The sequence below is a fragment of the Dipodomys merriami genome, unplaced genomic scaffold, assembly GCF_024711535.1.
Source record: "Dipodomys merriami isolate MVZ:Mamm:240054 unplaced genomic scaffold, mDipMer1.0.p SCAF_100, whole genome shotgun sequence".
Lineage (NCBI taxonomy): Eukaryota > Metazoa > Chordata > Mammalia > Rodentia > Heteromyidae > Dipodomys > Dipodomys merriami.
Window position 1 is genome coordinate 868,377 of NW_027202272.1, and position 19,716 is coordinate 888,092.

At 41.5% G+C, this 19,716-nt stretch overlaps 1 pseudogene; it reads left to right on the top strand.

The window, feature by feature from the left end:
* LOC138806830 (chromodomain Y-like protein) overlaps nucleotides 1–19,716 on the top strand; it is a 163,980-nt pseudogene that overhangs the window by 6,627 nt on the left and 137,637 nt on the right.

Genomic DNA, 19,716 nt, shown 5'->3' on the forward strand with positions numbered 1-19,716 from the left:
GGCCTCCCTCTCCCATGTCTGCTTTGCTCTCCAATTTCCTGTGGCAATAGCATCCAACAACACATAATGGGATACAGGCATTGAGATGCTTGCTGATCTTTATTTCCAACCTTATGTCTTAAATTAGCTTATCTCCATGTCCATAAGTTAATTTAGTCCAGTTTATAAGACCTAAGAAAATACGTGTTTCCAATTCAATGTGTAAAGTCTTCTTCCGGGGGCAGGTTATATCCCTTAGTCAATAACCCTTCAGTCAGTACCAGACAATCTTAGTGCCAAGTTCACTCTGAATTTTCCCTTTTCTTGGATACAAGAACTCCCTAAAGTCAGTATGATCCTTGGGTCTTCAATGAGAGAAAGTTGGAAATGCTATATGCAATAGTCAGAGTGGCCAAGAGCCACTGTAAATATGAAAGCCCTTCTGGCTATGTCACCTACAACTGGTGGTAGCAGCGACACCTGTGTAATATCCAGGCTGTAGGTAAGCCTTTACAACCTGCAGCAGGTAGATCCACAGTCTACCTTTTCTGGGAGGAGGCTTTTTAAGAAATCTTAATTTTTATGATTTGCATAGTTTCTGCTTGGCAACTTCCAATCTAGAATAGATTTTTGTCATCTGCTCACATATGCAATGTTTTTACTTTTCCCTGTGTACATTTTTAACTTTAGAAACTTAGTAAATACTTTCATCCAGTTTAAGAAGCCTAATTTTGTAGCAGTAAAAGGCCCAGCCATTGGACTAGGAGCATCCACATGGCCTCTTTGTGATGTGGTTTGGACTAAGGAAAAGGCTTGGTTCCAAACACCTTGTACCCCCATAGGACAGAATCCAGATGGCTGCTCTACTGATATCTTTCCCATGGATATGGGAGGCACATCTGTGAGCACCTTGGTTAAAAACTTATTTTAGACAATGTCCTAAGAACCTGTGCTTTGGGTGTTGTTTCACTCAGGGTATCTTGTGTGTTCTCTGGGGACATTTCATCAAACCCACTTGGTTCATGTAGTGCTGTAATACTTCCCAGGAGAAGGCCTTTCCTCCCATGAGGAGCCTCCAGATTTACCTAAATCACACTGATACCCAGTTTTCAATCAAGAATTTTCTTTTACTTCACTTTAAAATCTGCCCTTTTAATGTAGCAGTGGGAGGCCATGCACTAGTGGCTCACACACTAGCCTTTTGGGAGGCTGATACCAGAATTGCAGTTTGAAGCCATTGTAGGCAGAGAAACCCAAGAGATTCTTATTGCAATTAGCCTGGAAAAAGCCACTAGGGATCAGTGGCTGGAATGGTAGAGTGCCAGCTTTGAACAAAAAAGAGCTAGGTTAAGAGCCAAAGGCCCTGAGTTCAAGTCCTATTATACACAATATCCCCTGCACCCGTACCCACACACCTTCCCCAACAAACACACAAAAGCAATTAGGGAGCAAACTTGCACAAATAAAAGAAGCAGGGAGAGGGGTTCAGTATAATTTTGTGGCTCATTTTTTCACTATTTAAATTGGTCCATTCATGATGAGAGATTGTGTTTGTGTTTTCTCAATTACATATACCTTGTTCCTTAGTTCTAGAGTCAGACTGAGAGTGTTGGCAGAGAGGAGAATCCACAAAGATTGAATTCTGTTGAAGAGAGGGACTGGATGTCAGATTGGATAGGGGACAAGTGCAACTCCTCCAGCTCCACCACTGAGTGTCCCATAGTTTGACCTGGCCAATTGGCATGATGCTGTCTTTGTACCCATCAGTGTGGGGAGTTCAGGAAGACCATTGTGTCATGGAAAATGACTGTAGCTGAGGGAGTTGCGGAAGGAACTGACAGCCCACAGCTGAAGTAACAGGATCTCCCTTTGGGGTTCACAGCTAAGTTTACTTCCTCATGTAGAAATATCCAGTATCCAAGGGTATTACTTCCTTGGGGAGCCTACAATGAGGGGAGATAGTACAATTTCAGGCAATCTTGGGAGCAATTAGAGTACAATGAAGAAGAAAATGTGTGTCTCCTCTCTGAAATTCCAGAGGGTAAGAGTAACTGAGGAGAGGAAGCTGTCAGTCACTGCTGAGTTGGTAGGGTTGAGAAGGAAGGCACATTGGAGCTGGGAGTCACATGTGTAATCCTAACTATTTAAGATGCTGAGATTTGGATGATCATTATTCAGGGCCAGCCCAAGCCAAAAACTGGGTGACATCTCCTCTTAAGCTATCAATTAATATCAACTTCACTACAACAGGAAGCTTAAAATAGGTGAGTCCAGGCCCAGGCATGTACCTGGATAGGAAGCAAGACCATAACTAAAAAATGACCAGCACAAAATAGGCATATAGCTCACCTACCTAGCAAGTACAATACTCTGAGTTCTAACACTAGTACCATGAACAAGGTTAAGCATGGTGACCTCGGTGCCCCAGTGTGATTCACTGAGATTGCTGCAGCATCTGTTGCTCTGTAGGCTCCTGCCAAAGAGGAACAGTCCATCGACATCCCTCAATCTATGCCTACCAAGACAGCAAATGCTGAGCAGAACCCCTCACGATGGCCAAGGATGGAGGTTTAGTTGGAACTTTGGCCCCTCAAAGGGGAGGAGAGCAACGATCTGCAGGACCAGATGGACTCCTGAGTAAGAGAAGGGCAGAAGGAGGCAATGTTGAGGTTGGTACGGGGTTTGTGTTTAATGACTAATATGGCTTCAGTGGAAATGTTCTGACTTTGATTAACATGTTTTATGACATGTGAATCAAGGGAGAGCTAGGGCAGTGAGGGAAACACACTTGTGTAAATTTTCCATAGGTTGAAACTTACTCTAAAGTCTAAGTTGTTTTTGAAAACTGAAATGTGGAGAAGTTGATAAAAGAGCACAGCTGCCCAGTACTGGCACTGTTCTCTGTAGATTTACCTGCCCTATCCATCCCTCTACTGGTGGGTACTTGTCCCCAGGGTGCCTCATACCCCATCCCAGTGTGCTGCTCAATCCAGAACAGCTGCTGTTGGGCAGGGAGGATCAGGAAGCCCTGATGCACTCATGTGCCAACAGTGCCTCCTTCCCTTGGAGGCACAACACAATCCAGAGCTCTGCAGCACCCTATCATTGCTATGAATTGGAGTCTCCAACACTTGGGCTTTGCCTGCATTATTCCCCCACACCTCCAGACCAGCCTTTTGGGGACTTCTGAGACCTGGAGGATAAGAAAGGGAGGCCTGGAGGCAGCATCTCTTCCCATTGGAGCACTGAGTTTGCCACAAGGACCTAACAGGCTGAGAATCTTGGGAATGAACAATGCAGGGTGGCTAAACTTTGATACTCTCTGCTAACATGCCAGGCATTTACTGACATTTATATTCTAGCCCTCTGTGTCCACCAAACCATGGCCATTTGGTGTGTGTATATGTCTGATAAGTCAGAAAGTGATTGCTAGCAAACAAGAATGACAAGTGCTAATGGGTTCATATGGTTGACTGTACTGGCCCTTTATGAGAGATCTCTGGTAGATCTGAATGTGATGTTGCAGTTGACAATTCTTTCCATCAACCCATCCCTCTATTTATCATTCAATTCACATCCTACTCCCTACTTTTCCAGCTCTCTGACCAGCAGTCCAGGTTAACACTCAGTACTGTTCAGCCCCAATACTTTGACATCAAGTAGATGACCAGTGCAGTCCCATTTGGGGTTATTTTCCTCTTCTTGTCACTATAGGATGATACTGTAAGGAAGTGGCCAGTCCCCTCCTTGGTTTGCATACCCACACTGTCTGACCACAACAAATCAATTTCTATAAGCTCATAAGTTCTTAGTAAGTATGAAGGTGTCTTCTCAGAAATTGCATGCCATGTTTTAGGCTCCTGTCTTTATTCACCTGTAGTCTAGCATACCTTCCTTGGGCAGATTACTGAGTTTTTCTGAAACTTTGCCAGCAATTTGAGAAGAGTAAGGGTTGGACTCAGGTCTCAGCCTCCTACTTTCCTGATATCCAGGAGTCCTACACGTACAAGAGAGTATTCTGCCCTCACCTGGGATGTCCATGTTTAGCACATGATGGTATCGCATCAGGTCCCATAGCGGTCCACCTGGCATTCAAATGCTTTTTTGTCCATTTTACTATGCTGTGTCCACCTATCCCTACCTGATTAAGGGTAGATCTTTAAGCTCATTGTGAGTTATTACTGAAGAAGGTGACTTGCTAGCAATTAAATGCTAATTCTACCACTAAAGAATCCTTATTTCCAGGAAAATGTTAAGATCATTGTAAACAATAATCTGGGGGAATGTGTGGAGGTGCAATGGTATGGGAGGATGAGGGTCAACTAGAGGAAAGACTAAGTAAATATGGATAGGTAAACACCATCTAACCAAATGGCATTTTGGAAGTGGAATCTTTGTAATGAATGTTGACAGTGGTAGAATTCTTGATGGCTCATTGTGTTTGGAAAGATAAAAATTGGTTTGAAGTCTCTGCAACATAAGCACGTGCAACTTAATATTATCAGTGTACACAACAAGTGCATGAGTACGTGAAGTTGTACACATACACACACATACACAAAGTTGGAATTGAAGAGATGTTATTAGTACAGACCTGGGACTAAAGGACCTGTGCTACAAGCAGCACAAGGTGACCTATACTATGACAGCTCTTGCTCATATTGTATGCTCACCGTAAGCCATACTTCCAGCCCTTCTTTTGCGATTATTTTGAAGGTGGGATCTCAAGACTTTTCTGCTTAGGCTGGTCTCAGAGCCACCATCCTCCAGATTTAAGCCTACCTATTAGCTAAGATCACAGGTATGAGCCACCAATCCTGGCCCACTGATTGTGTGTTTAAGTGGAAAATGGTTAACAGGGGGCTGGGAAGGTGGTTCAGTGGTAGAGTGCTTGCCTTGCATGCATGAGGCCCTGGGTTCGATTCCCCAGCACCACATAAGCAAAAAGAAAAAAAGCCGGAAGTGGCGCTGTGGCTCAAATGGTAGAGCACTAGCCTTGAGCTGAAGAGCTGAGGGACAGCGCCCAGGCCCAGAGTTCAGGCCCTACAACCGGACCAAAAAAAAAAGAAAGAAAAGAAAAGAAAAGAAAATGGTTAACAGCCTTGAATCAGTCATGTCATTCACACTCTTGGCAAAATTCAGGAACTCCTTTTATTGTCTTGCACATCCAGTCATTTGGAAAAGTGAAAAGCACAAGTCAGGAAAGACTCCCTAGTAACAAACAGATGTGTATGGAGCTAGCTGGGAAGATGGACCACCATGACAGTGTGCTGGCTAGAGACAGATGGCTCCAGTTAGACCAGATGGAGAGAACCAGATAAGGGCATGAATAGAATGTAATGGAAGAGAAAGATGTTAGAGCTATTGGCTGACTTTCAAAGGGCAGAAAAAAAAAAGAAGTAATGAGACTAGGCATGGTGGTACATGCCTATGATCTGCATACAAAGGTAGCTTAGCCCAAAGTCTTACTTAGATTAGACCCTATCTCAAAAAAGAGAAGTTACTGAGAGAACAGAGTGGAACCACTATCACTGAGTTATCTGGACCTGAACATGTTGGCATATACCATTGAGAATATACTTCTATTGGCTAGCAGGACTAGGCTGTGGCTTCCCTACTATATGTTGAGAAAGAAAATGATGCTCTAAGATGGGAAAATTCAGTGGTCCTAGGGCCCTTCTCCTTTATCCACTCTCACTTGTCTGCCTTGAAGAACTGACTTAATATAAAGAACAAGGTTTAGTGAGATTTCTGATAAATGTTTACTTATAGTAGATCCTTTTCCCCCCAGGAGAGGCTGCTTAGTCAACCTGTGGATTAGCAGAACATTCCACACTCTTCAGATGCTTATGACCTGTCCAAGACTGTGCTCAAATGCCAGCCTCACTTAGGGTGATGTTCAGAACCTTGCAAGGCTTTCTGCTGAGGAACAGGTCCCCTGCCACTGTGTTCATCCTTCTTGCCTCTCTTGAAGGGTGGTGAGTCAGCCATACCTGTGCCCTCCAGCATTAGCTCGTGTGCTATGTGCACTGCGTGGAAGTAAAAAAGCAGTGGAAACTGTAGTGTCCTGTGGGCAATTTTCATGAAGATTTCATCTCTTGAGAAGGGAGACTCTACCCACTGCTTGTTTACCTGGAGCCCAGAAGCTCTGGGTCTGGTTTTCAGCACTGCCAGGGAAACACAGAAGGAAGTCATCATTTTGACCCATTCTCCCCTCCTCACCCTGCATGAGCATCTGGGAGCCTGTTGTTGGAATGGTAAATCCAGACACTTTCCTCTGAAACCAAAATGAAAACCTGGGACAAAATTAAAGTCAGTGTAAAGTGAATAAGCATGTATCGATTTATACACTATTACATGTAAAAACAAAAGAATGTTCACTTCCTTCATGCAGTCATTCGAAGTCATGTGTCAGACTCACTCAGCATGGCAATAATTTTGGGAACATCAAAGTCCTGGCTGCTTTGTCTCTTATAGTTATATCCACATGGTGAAATGTGATATCCAGCAGTAATAGCTTAGCCATTAGAACATGGGCTCTGTCTCAGGAACAAGTCACTTTTTGTAACTCAGAGAGGAAAAGAAACCCCAGACAGCCATTCTATGGCTGGCTCACTTCCATAAGATTAACAATTACTTGGCCTTATTTATGGCTCATTTTCTTGCATATGAAGAGTTCACACATGGGAGCTGGCTTTAGAGGATAGAGTGCAGATAAAGGAAGTTAAAACAATAACCTCAAACACAAAGTAGACCTTTTCTAGTTCACATTTTTGGAGTCCATATGATTCTGAATGAGGTTATGTCTTTCTCATAATAGCTCAACCCATCTGCCCATTGGATCATGACTCTACACAATTCATAATTAGTGTCTACTAGCACATGTGTCACAGGATCTGGGGTTTGAGAGTAACCATCCTCATTGTTGACATTGGGGGATGAGGCTCCCTCTGTCTGCTTGCATCATGTTTCACATCTCAACACTCTCCTTCCTTTCAGGCCAATGAAATGATGCTCAGTGGTTGGAAGCTGACCTCACAGGAGACTTGTGGCAAAGGCCTGGTCTCCCAGGTTTCTGGCCAGGGAAGTCATGGTTCTAGTCATGGAGCTTGCTTCCTGTAATACAGTTGTTCATGTAGTTGTTTCTTTTACATGTTAGTTTTTAAAAAAATAAAACCTTGGGTTGGGAAGGTGGCCTAGTGGTAGAGTGCTTGCCTAGCATGCATGAAGCCCTGAGTTTGATTCTTCAGTAACCACATATCCAGAAAAAGCTGGAAGTGTTGCAGTGGCTCAAGTGTTAGTATGCTAGCTTTAAGCAAAAAATGCTTAGGGACAGTGCACAGGCACTGAGTTCAGGCCCCAGGAATTGCAAAAGTGAACAAATTGTCGATCAGCTTTTACCACTTCAGGCCATAAAAAAGGGTACCAAGGCTCAGGACTGTTGCTACAAGAGTTCATGTCTTCCCACAAACAGAGGGATAAGGCTCCTGTCTCTCACTTTCCAGTACCCAGAAAACCCTAAAATGGTGAATGGATCAATAAAATGTGGTATACATGTATGAGGTTACACACATATATATATATATGTATGTATGTATGTATGAGGTTACATACATATATATATATGTATGTATGTATGAGGTTACATACATGTATACCACATTTTATATACATATATGTATATATAGATATAAATATATATACATATATATGTGTGTATATGTACATATATACATATATATAAATGTATGTATGAACACACACACACACACACACACACACACACAAACAGAGAGAAATCCCACTCATCCATCAGAGAGCATGATAGACTACCATTTGTAATAATGTGGAAAGACTGGGAAAGAATTATATTATGGGAAGTAATCCAGACCCAGAGAACACAAGCTGCATGGTTTCCCTTATTTGTGGCTGCTAGAATGTTCCAATAAACCCAAAAGCAAATACATTCAGTTGTATGCTAATAGTTACAGATGAATTAACTGAAGTATAGTAGACTCAATGAAGAGCAGAAATAGTGTGGTATTTTTTCCTCTAAAGAAATGTTTAATGGTCTGCCAAGAAAACAACAACTCTCAAAGTTTGTCTGGCAATCCATTCACTTGTTAATAACTTAGTAATTAAGGATGCTCTCACCAGAGTGGGCAAGAATAAACGTAGTAGTCACACACATTTTAGTGACTAAAATTCCAAAGCTTACTGACATCACAAATAAATGTATCATGTTTAAAATTTTAATCTATTTCTATTTCCTGACTTGCCACACCAAGAATTATTGTCTTACAAGGGAATATGAAAATAAAAACATCCATTTGTGGAAATGAACATGAGATTAGTTGTTCTTTCTTAGAAGTTTGTCTCAATGAAAACAAAGAATTAAAATTAAATGCTGAGGAAAATAAATGTTATTACTTCATTATACCATAAAAGAATGTAAACTGTGAGCAAGGTAAATATGACAGGCAAAAATAAGGCAAATAATAGAGTTTCAGTGAAGTAAATTTCTTTTTTCTCATTGCTATCTAAAACTCTCCATCTCTGTGTTCTTCTAGTACACAGCTGAGAATCTTGCAGACCTCTTAAGGACCAGAGCAGAAAGGACAATCTCCACACAGGCCAGATGAACACAGTGAGTTGACAAGTACCCAAGGAGTGGGTGTTTCAATATGGAAAACTGTTGGAATAATTATTGTTTCCTCATAATCCAGACAAATGTTCACGCCAAGGTCCAAAAATGTCGAAGTCAGGCTTATAAAGGCCACAGGTGAAAAAGAAATAATCTAACATGGAAGTTAAATGTTTCAAACAGGAATGTGGTAATGCATGACTGTAATCCTAGAACTCTGGAATGTGAGGCAGGAGGATCTTCACTTTTAGTCCAGCTAGGCAATAAAGTCAGGTCCTGCCTTAGGAAGCTCAGGTTTCCTACTATCACTTGCCAAAGAATAACTACTTGCACTAGAAGCACCATCTGAAATTTCCATGGCACCCTCTCCATCTTCACATTCACTGCCTTTACTGGTTTCTTCTCTGTCACTGTCCATTTTCTAGTCAATCAACTGCAGTTCATCTCCCTTGGCCCTATCTTCTTTCTGTACACAAATTGTTCCTGCCAATAGTGCCAATCCCATTGTTTCTCTGTATTTTAAACAGTGTCCTATCTTCATCTGATTGATCATTTTCACTGGATCTCCATGGTATACTTGTGAGCTCAATTACTAGATGTGGTTGTTTCTTTGGTCTTGGAGATAATTCAATATTTCAATAATTCAATATTTCAGATGTCTTGAAATTCCTCTCCAAACTTGAGCCATGCTTCAGAGAGGGAAGCATCAGCTGTGCCCATTCTCCTAAGACTTGTTCTTCTGACCTGTGGTGGACTCTTTTGAAAAGGATGGGTACTCTATGTCCCACTTCCTTTTCCACTTGGATCTGCTGGTGCCATCACCAGAGACATAGTATCAGCCTATGAGAGAATAAGACAAAAACCAATAAAGGAATCACAAGGAAAGTATATGGTGTTCAGTGTGAAAATAGAAAATTCATAGTGAAGCAAAACTTATGCAGGTCAAAGCTCCATTTTCAGAGGCCATGAAGGTCAAGCCATCATACTAGTTCTTCATGTCTGTGTGTAACATATATCCTCATGCTCTTCTGTGGTCATGTAGATCATACAGACCACCAGGAGTCACTGGAAGTACAGGACACATTTGTGCAGGGGTGGAGGGGTTCTCCTGGAGGCCTTTTTTGGCACTGACAGGCCAGCGATGAGGGCAAGAAGGAGGCAGCAGTAGTTGCAGGGATTACTGCCAATTATTAGATATTAAATTATGTCTCCATTTAATGATGTGTCCCAGTTGAACAATTAATAAAGCATTAATTAATAATTACTGAATATCCCATTATTGTTTATCATATATGTACATATACACATATATATTTACATACTTTATAGAATGAGACAGATGTCTTATATAATTAAATTATGCATCATGTGTCACTACCTATTATTCGATATTTAATTATGTCTCCATGTAATTTTTTATTCTGGTAATGCTTAATAAAATATTAATAAAACTTAATATACTTCCTATAATTGTTGCATCTAATTTAATATAGAATGATTCACTAATTCAACCCTTTATCATTTATTGTAGTGACAATTATTCCACCTATGACATTTATTACATTTATGACATCCTATTACATAGCATATAGATTTGCATCCAAATTATACATCCTACCTCACACTGAGCACTTTCAAAGAAAAAGAAAACATGTCATGCTTAGCTTCTCACTCCAAGATTATACTTTTGGCAGTGCTGGGATCTAAATTCAGGGCCTAGAAGTTCATGAATGGGTGATAGTAAGCACAGCAGCCAATTCAGCTCCTAGCCAGTTGCCAGACCCTGAAATAGAGCCCCATCTGTTGACTCAATATTGTGCTTAGTGTAGCTATTCATTAAATTTTTTGTTTCATTCATCTATTTGCCATTTATTTTATTGACTGTTATTACACATGGAATATTTATTACATTTATTACAGAGGATATAGATTTGCCTGTGTATGAAACTTCACATCTGACATCCAGGACTTTCACAGAAAAGGAAAACATGTGTCGCCATGGGCTTCTTACTCCACAATTCAATTTTTGTGAGTGCTGGCATCTGAACTCACAGCCTACAAGGCCCAATTCATGAATGGGTGAGTGTCAGCATGCTAGCCTGGTGCATATTGAGCCCACAAGTAGTTTCCATCACCTGAGATCGAGCCCCAGGGTTTGAAAAATAAGAACAGATTAACATGCAGATGGTAGTGCACAAATAAATATAGATCTTTATAGAGTGCCAGAGATGTCTATACAATATTCAGTTATATATGCTACATTCCTACCAATTCTTGGGTACTTATTATGCCTCCATGTAATTAATATTGTTTTCATCCTTAATGAATTATTAATTAAATCAACCACTGTCCCAAAATAATTGCATCCATGTAATTAATAGTATTCTTTTAGTGTGCCAAAAATATTCATTAAACTCCATTGGCTTCCTAAAATCACTCTAACCTTGACATTCATAACCTTCCATCAGTATTCCTATGAATAGGAATGAGACTTTTAGGATCTCCCACCATTGGTAAGGGTCAGGACCGGGCTTCCCACCCAGGGCCTATGTTGCCATGTTGGCCTATGGCTTCCCTGATAGCCCGCCAGCCTTCAGCAGTGCTAGGTTACTAACACTTTTCAACTGTGTCATTCAGACCCAGGAAGGTCACCTTGCAAAGAAAACAAATGTAAAACTTGCAGCCGTATGCAAGTTGCCGAGTTTTTTTTTTTCTAGTGTTTTTTTTTTTTTTTTTCCTGTCAGCCTTTGGGGCCCAGGAACCCAGGTTTGGCTGTGGGTCCAGTGGCTGCACCCTAGCCTAGAGTGATTGAAGCTGAGGCAGAGTTGCTGCGACCTGAGTCCAAGCCCTGTGCTTGACAAAATAAAAATGCATACATATATACATACATACATACATACATACATACATACATATATGCATACATACATACATTAAAATATCTAAAATATTTTTTGAGGCTCCTTGGCTTGGAATTCATGCCATTTTTTTCTGCCAGGCCTGGGATTTGAACTCAGGGTCTGGGTAAATCTGCAGCATTGTGGGGGAAGGGGGAGGTCATCATGCTGGAAGACAAGAAAGTCAGGCCTGTCTCCAGAGCCTGAATTCAAGTCCTAGCACTCGTATACATTTTAAATACATGATTTATATTTACATACACATGTTTACTGCATATTGCAGTTAGTGTAGTTATTCATTTTATTTTGTTTTATTTATTATATATTTTAGTGAGTATGATTACACATATAATATTCTTTACATCCTATTACATAGGACATAGATTTGCCTGTGTATTAGACATCATTCCTGAGACCCCGGATTTTCACCAATTAGGAAAACAAGTGGGACAATTGGCTTCTTCCATCAGGATTAAGTTTTTGGCAGTTCTGTGATTTGAACTCTGGGCCTAGAAGGCCCACTTTATGAATGGGTCAATATTAGCACACCAGTCTGATGCAAGTGAAGTTATCGGGCAACTTTGAGGACCTGAGATCAAGCCCTAGGAGTGGCCACTATATAAACACATAGATGTGTAGATTTCAGTGTATGTGTGTATTTACGTATGTATATGCATCCATAAATGTATGCAGAGACAGATAGACATTTATGTAGATTCTAGTGTATAACTCTATATAAAGTGATGTCTATATCTTACTTTTATATATTCTACTACTACCAATTATTTGGTCTAAAATTATGCCTCCATTAATTAATCACAGTACAAAACTTAATAAATATTAAATTAATCAATGACCTGTTTTTATTGCATACAAACTTATAGAATGACTAGCTAATCAGTAATTCAATTAGTACATTTCAAACATCCTATTAGTGTTCCTATACATGGAACAATTTTCCTAGGATCTTCAGCAGTGTGTAGGTGCCAGTCCCAGAATCCAACTCAGGGCCTAGGTGTGTGAGTTGAGCTTCATTAACAGCCCACCAGCCTTCAGTCATGCAAGGTCACGTTCAATTTTCAAGCCAAGTCATTGAGACCCAGGATGGTCACAGTGCAAAGGAAACAAGGTAAAACAGTTATGTAAAACCTCCTGGTTTTTTCCTCCTAAATTTGTGTTGGTTTGATTTTTTTTACCAGTGCTGGGAGTTGAACTTGGGTCCTAGGATCCCTGGATCATCTGTGGGTGTAAAAGCTGCACCCCAGCCTAGAGTAATCATGGTTTAAGGCACAATAAAATGCTTCCTTGAGCAAAAAGAGCTCAGGGAAAATGTCTAGGTTCACAGTTCAAGCCTCAGGACCTGCAACACAAAAAAAGAGCCAGTAACTCCATGTGTCTGTGTATGAATGCACGTATTTCTATTGGTGAACATCCAGATTCTCTATGAAGAAAAGCACCCAGCTAGGAAATTTGCTTTGAATAGAATGATTTCATAGCACAGAGAGGGCTTTCAAAACAGTGCATGTGCCGGGGCTCCCCTCACTGTTCCCAGTGTAGCCTGAATGTTTCTGTGCACCCCAGGCTGCTGGAGGAAGTCTGCCTCATTGCTGGAACAGGCAGACAAAAAGCCTCACTCCTGTACAGCTTTGTAACAATTCATCTGGGGGCAATTGGTGAGGATGAATATGGGTGGGCTCTGAAGTCCAGGAGAAAAAGGTCTCTTTGTACCCCAAGGTCTTTCTCTCCCCAGTGCTGTGTTTTGACAGGAAGTTTTCATTTGTGCCACCTCCCATGGCAGGCCTGGGTGATGTCTCTGAGCTCTTCAGCTCAAGCTCTACCACTTGAGCTACAGCACTCCTTCAGGCTTTCTGGTGATTCACTGGAGATAACTATCTCAAGGAATTTCCTGCCCAGGCTGGTTTGGAATGTGATCCTCAGCTCTCTGCCTCCTGAGTAGCTAGGATGACAGGCACGAGTCAGCAGTGCTGGCTTCCACTTCAAGTTGCTAAGTGGTGAGTAGGAGATAATAGTCTCATGGGACCTTTTGTGTCCGGGATAGTTTTGAACCCAGATCCTCAGATCTCAGCTTCCTGAGTAGGCAGGATGACAGACCTCAGCTACAGATACCTAGGGTCCTTGGCTCTACATGATAGGGCACTAGCCATGAGCCCAATAGGGAAGGGTCAGTGCCTAGACCCTGAGTTCAACATTCACAACCGAGAAAAATAATCCAGGAGAAAACTCATTAGAGTTCAATACATACATAATTTTGGCCCTGACATGGGGACATATTTGAGCCTCAACTTTCTCATGTGCACAATCATCTTACTTGTGGAGCTCTTACAAGGACCAGATGAAAGAATGCACCCTGTGAAGGACTCAGCACAAAATACATCATGAAGTTCTCATCACATAGCTGTATCCCACAAGCTGTCATTAGAATTAGGGTGTTTTCATCAGTATCACCATTCTTTCAGAAACATGTCACAAACTGCACAAAGTTCACATCTAATGGTTTAAAGTGGTGGGGAGTTTTGTGTGGGGGGGGGGAGTTAGCCATGGGGATTGCACTCAAAGTTGGGGCTACTGTCCTAAGATCTTTAGCTCAAGGCTACAGCTCTAACACTTTGAGCCACAGCTCAGAGTTTCTCAGACTTCCTGCCAGGGCTGGGTTTTAAACCCACCAGTGTCAGATCTCAGACCCCGGGTATCTTAGATGACAGGAGTGAATGAGCCAGTAGCATCTGGTTCCATGGAGCTGGGTTGCAGTGGTTTATCTCTGGCTAAGTCAGGTTAGATGGAAGCTCTCAACACCAGACTGCCAGCTTGCTCTGTGGTGAGGTATTTGCAGTCCTATCCTTATATCATTGTGCTCAGAACATTCTTTTCTTTGGTGCCAGTCTTGGGTCTTGAGTAAGTGTCTAGACACAGTCCCTAAGCTTTTATGCTCAAAGCTAGTGCTCAACTGCTTGAGCGACAGCACGACTTCTGAATTTTTCTGTGCATGTGGTAGTGAGGAATAGAAACCAGGGCTTTGTATGTACTAGGGAGCACTCTACCACTGAGCCCCAGGAGTGACAAGTTTATAAACAAATAAATGTGTAGATTGGTAGATAGATAGATAGATAGATAGATAGATAGATAAATAGATAGATAGATAGATAGATAGATAGATGTATATGTATAAAACAAGAGTGATGCCTGTATATTATGAAATTGCATATATGATATTACTACTATTGGCAACTAAATTATTCCTTCCTTTTTTAAGTATCATGATTGAATACATAATAAAGTAGTAATTGAAAATTAGTTAATGTAGTATAATTGTGTATAATCTTATAATATGAAAATCATACACTAACTTCTAATTTAATTGTTGCTTTCATAACATTCCATTTGTACGGATGTATCATTGGAATGTATTTCTTTGAACCTCCCACCATTCATTAGTGGCAGTCCTGGGATTTGACCTCCAGGCCTAGGTTGCCAGTTTTGGCTATGGCTTCCCTAATAGCCCGCCAAACATCAGCAATGCAAGGTCATTTGCACTTTCTGGGCCTTGTCATTTAGACCCAGGATGGTTACAACACAAAGGAAAAAAATTAGTAAAACCACCTCCTTGAACTTCTCAGTTTTATCCTTCTCCTTATTTTTTTTTTTTTTGCCAGCCCCAGATTTGAACTCGGGTCCTAGGATCCCAGAGTCAGCTGTGGCAGAGGTGCCAAGACCTAAGTGCTTGGCCAAAAAAATAAAATAAAATAAAATAAAATAAAATAAAATAAAAAAAAAATAATAAGGCCCTGGCTTGGAATTTACACCATTTTTCTGGCAGGCCTGGGATTTTAACTCAGGGCCTGGGTAACTCTGTGGCATTGTCCTTGAAGATAAGAAATTCAAATCAGGTCCCAGGGCCTGAATTCAAGCCTCAGCACTGGAAAAAATAATATTCATATGTGAGATCTATTTACATACATGGGTTTACTGCATATGACGTTTACTACCCTTATTTATTTAGTATTGTTACACATATAACACTTCATTTATTACATCATATCACCTAGATTATATTTGCATATGTATTATACATTATACTGAGACCCAGGACTTTCACACAAAAGGAAAAAAATGTGTCAAAGTTGGCTTCTTACTCCACGAATAAATATTTGGCCATGCTGGGATTTCAACTCATGGCCTACAATGCCCAATCCATAAATGGGGTCACAGTCTTAGCACACCAGCCTCCAGAAAACAGAGCTGCCAGGAAGTTCTGAAGACCTTTGATCAAGCCACAGTAGTGCCCAATATATACATTAATAGATATGTATATGTATATATGTGTGTGTGTGTATATATATGTATATAGATATAGATATATACTGAGAGGGAATGTGATGATATTAAATTATATATATATAATTATCGATTATTAGTTATTACATTATGCCACCATTTAATGAAGTATCATGGTTGAATACTTATATACACATTACTTAAAAATTAGTCAAAATCCTTCAATTAGGGGAATCATACCATGGTGCTAGAATGGAAGATATAAATCCAATAATATTTGTGTGGCATTCTAAAATAGAATCATGAATTAACTGCAAATTTAATTATTACTTTTATAATATTTCATTAGAATTCACACGAATAGGAATGAGTTTGTCAGGATCTCCCTCCATTTGTGGGTGGCAATCCTAGCAATCGAACTCCAGGGTAGTTTACATCGTATGCAAACCATTGGAATGACACAGTGAAGATTTCAGATTGTCATGGTTAAAAAAGAACAAGAAAAGAAAGCTAGGTGTCAGCGGCTTCTGCCTGTAATCCTAGCTCCTCAGGAGGCTCAGATGTAGAGAATGCCAACTTGAATTCAGCCAGGGCAGGAAAGTAGGCAACACTTATTTCTAAGAGATCACAGGGAAAAAAAAAACATGAGTGGGATCATGACTCAAGTTGCAGAGTACTGCCCTTGAGCAAAAGGAACTCAGGGACAGGGCCTAGGTTCATAGTTCAACCCCAGACCTGCCCCCTGTCCAAAAAAAGGCAGCAGTAACTCCATGTCTCTGTGTATGGATGGATGATGGGCATTCAGCAGGATGTCCATGCTCAGCCCACCCAACTTGGGCAAGCTGGGACAAGCCCTCAGAGTTCCTAGGCTGTAGGAATGGTCGAAGGTTCTGGATCTATATTATCTATCCTTCTGTAGTATGTGAGCCTAGAACTGTGGGGCCTGGTGGCTCTCATTCATTCATCATTCCTCATTGCCGAGTCACAGACTGGTCCCAAATCTCGGCAAAGATATGAAATAGTCAGGGATTTCTATGCCAAATGGGGTAAGCCAATAAATCCCACCCTCATAACTCTTGTTACAATTCAGCCTTGGGCTGCAAATGTGGCTTAGCGGTAGAGTGCTTACCTAGCACGCACAAAGCTCTGGGTTCGATTTCTCAGTACCACAGAAACAGAGAAAGCCAAAAGTGGCACTGTGGCTAGCCTTGAGCAAAAGAAGCTCAGGAGCATGCCCAGACCCTGAGTTCAAGCCTGATGACCGGCAAAAAAAAAAAAAAGTGAGCCTGGTGAGACATATTCTTCTGGGACTCAAGTGGTAGAGTGCTAGCCTTGAATGAAAAAAACTGAGGGACAGAGCCCAGGACCTGAGTTCAAGCCCTAGTACCAAGATGCACCCACACACACAGGAAGGTGGTAATGATGAGCTGAGTCAGAACTGGGGGAAGTCCTGAGGCATAGTCATAGTAAACTCTCAAGCCAGATCATGTGGTTTCTCCCTAAGTTCTTCTTGGGCTGAGGGGTCTGGGCCAAGGCAGTAAGTTCCAGGGAACCCGCCCCTCCATCCATGCATGGGGCCACAGGACCAAGGAAAAGAACACTACAAATGCTCCTTTGTAGTTGGCCCATGATTGCAGACCTTCATTTGCCCCCAAACACTGGTGAGGAAAGAAGGGCTCTGAGTCCTGGAACTCCAGGTTGCTGCTAGAAGTAGCAGCTAGCTGGCTGTGGATTTGTAAGCACACAAATCTTTCATGAGCCCAACTCAATATCCCCTCCCCCGAGGTGTGCCTGACAGATTTGCACTCTTGTGATCCCTGCATGAGCGGGCATTACCTGCCGTGCCATCTTGCAGCTTTTGCCCCTCCTGGCCCAGATCTCAGCCTCCTGAATAGCTAGGAAAATGAGAGCTTGAGCTATCACTATCCTTCTTGGCAAAAGACAGAGTACCTCTCTACCAGCCTAGCACCCATCTACAGTTACCACTCCTACTCCACCCCTACTCCTCCAGGCTGCAGAGGAGTCATATCCTACCCTGAGGTCGAAGAAATATGATCAGGTTTGAGCTTTATGCTCTCCACATAGTCAGGGTCTTCTGGGAGCTGAAGTGTACTGTAGTTCAAGTGGTAGAGCACCAATCTTATGTAAACAAGCTAAAGGATACCACCTAGGCTCTGAGTTCAAGCCCCGGTAAATTCACAAACACACACACACACACACACACACACACAAAGCACACACAAAAACATCCTTAGTAGGTCCCAATGTCTTATACCAGCAATCCTAGCTACGTAAGAAGCTGAGCTCTTAGGATGGCAGTTTGAAGCCAGCCCAGGCAGGAAAGTCTGTGAGACTCTTCTCTCCACTAAACTACTAAAAAAGATGAAAGGTGAGCTGTGGTTCAAGTGGTAGAGTGTTAGCTTTGAGCAAGGGAAGCTCAAGGACAGTGCCTAGGCCCTGAGTTCCAACTATAAGATTTTTTTAAGACACCCTTTGCCCCCACTCCACCCCCAATCAGGCCATAAATCCAGATTTTGGGCACCCTGGATCTCACTTCCACTCCTGCCACTTTCACAGCACTGCCACAAGGGTCGGTGTGGGGACAGCACTGGATTAAGAAGTGAACGTAGCATTACAAAGAATTCTAAGAGGGGGGACACAACCTGAAGAAAGCAACCAGGAACTGGGGCCTGCCCCAAACAGGCATTACTCAAAGTCTAACTGAGCAAGCACAGGAGGAAAGGAAAGAAGAAAAACTTAGGAAAACGGAATGGCAGGGACAACAATGCATCTCTCTATACTTTCTCTTAATATAAATGGGCTGAATTCGCCAATTAAAAGAAAACGAACTGAGGATTGGATCAGAAAACAAGACCCATCCATCTGTTGCCTTCAGGAGACCCACCTCTCAGCCAAACATACAAACAAACTCAGAGTGAAGGGGTGGAAAAGGATCTACCAATCAAACGCCCCCAGTAAGAAAGCAGGTGTAGCTATCCTGATATCTGACAAAATAAACTTTTCATTAAAATCAGTACAGAAAGACAAGGACGGACACTACATATTAATAAAGGGAACAATCCAAGAGGAGGATATAACCATCATCAACTTATATGCCCCAAATATTGGTGCACCCAGATATGTCAAACAAATGCTCTCAAACTTACAGAATAAAATAGAACCCAATACGATAATACTAGGAGACTTTAACACACCACTCTCACCAAAGGACAGGTCTACCAACCAGAGTATTGGCAAAGAAGCCACCGAATTAAGAGAGGCCATACTCCAAGCGGAATTAACTGACATCTACTGAGTATTTCACCCTAAAACAACACAGTACACATTCTTCTCAGCAGCTCACGGAACTTTCTCCAAAATAGACCATATCATAGTTCATGCAAGGAACTTAAGCAAATACAAAGGGATCGACATAATCCCCTGTATCCTATCTGACCACAGTGGAATCAAGCTAGCTCTCAATAACAAAGCATACCGCAGAAATTTCTCTAATACATGGAAATTGAACAGCACACTCCTTTACAATGCCTGGATAACAGAAGAGATCAGAGAAGAAATAAAGCATTTCCTACAACTCAATGAAAATGAAAACACCTCACAAAGAAACTTGTGGGACACAGCAAAAGCAGTCCTGAGGGGCAAATTTATTGCCCTCAGTGCCCACATCAAGAGAATGGAGACCAACCAAGTAAATAATCTCATGTTGCAATTAAAACAGCTAGAAAAACAAGAAAAAATGGGACCTAAAGCTACTAGACGAAGCCAGATAACCAAATTAAAAGCAGAGATTAACCAATTAGAAAATCAGAAAACCATAACCAAAATAAACCAAACAAAAAGCTGGTTCTTTGAAAAAATAAACAAAATTGATGGCCCATTGGC